This window comes from Solanum tuberosum, unplaced genomic scaffold (genome assembly GCF_000226075.1).
Source record: "Solanum tuberosum cultivar DM 1-3 516 R44 unplaced genomic scaffold, SolTub_3.0 scf00019, whole genome shotgun sequence".
NCBI classification, from domain to species: domain Eukaryota; kingdom Viridiplantae; phylum Streptophyta; class Magnoliopsida; order Solanales; family Solanaceae; genus Solanum; species Solanum tuberosum.
In genome coordinates, this window is record NW_006238945.1 from 1,633,294 (window position 1) to 1,633,579 (window position 286).

Sequence of the window (286 nt, forward strand, 5' to 3'; positions counted from 1 at the left end):
TAAATCGCTAAATATTTGTAACTAGGCTAGACTTTAGTGGGGGTAAATTCTCTATCGATCAACTTACCCTAAATCAACTCGGTTTCTCTCGAACACTGAGTTGCAACATTTAAGCACAGCCTCCGCCTTAGCCCATTCACTCTCTCGAGCTGAATGTGTGGGAGAAGACATAGGATTCACTCTCTCGAGGTGAACCCAGGACGACCCAATAACCACCGGCTATCGATTTAGTAGTCTTAGTTTTAAAACCTCTCTCTCGAGCAAGCCAAAAACACTAAGATGAAAT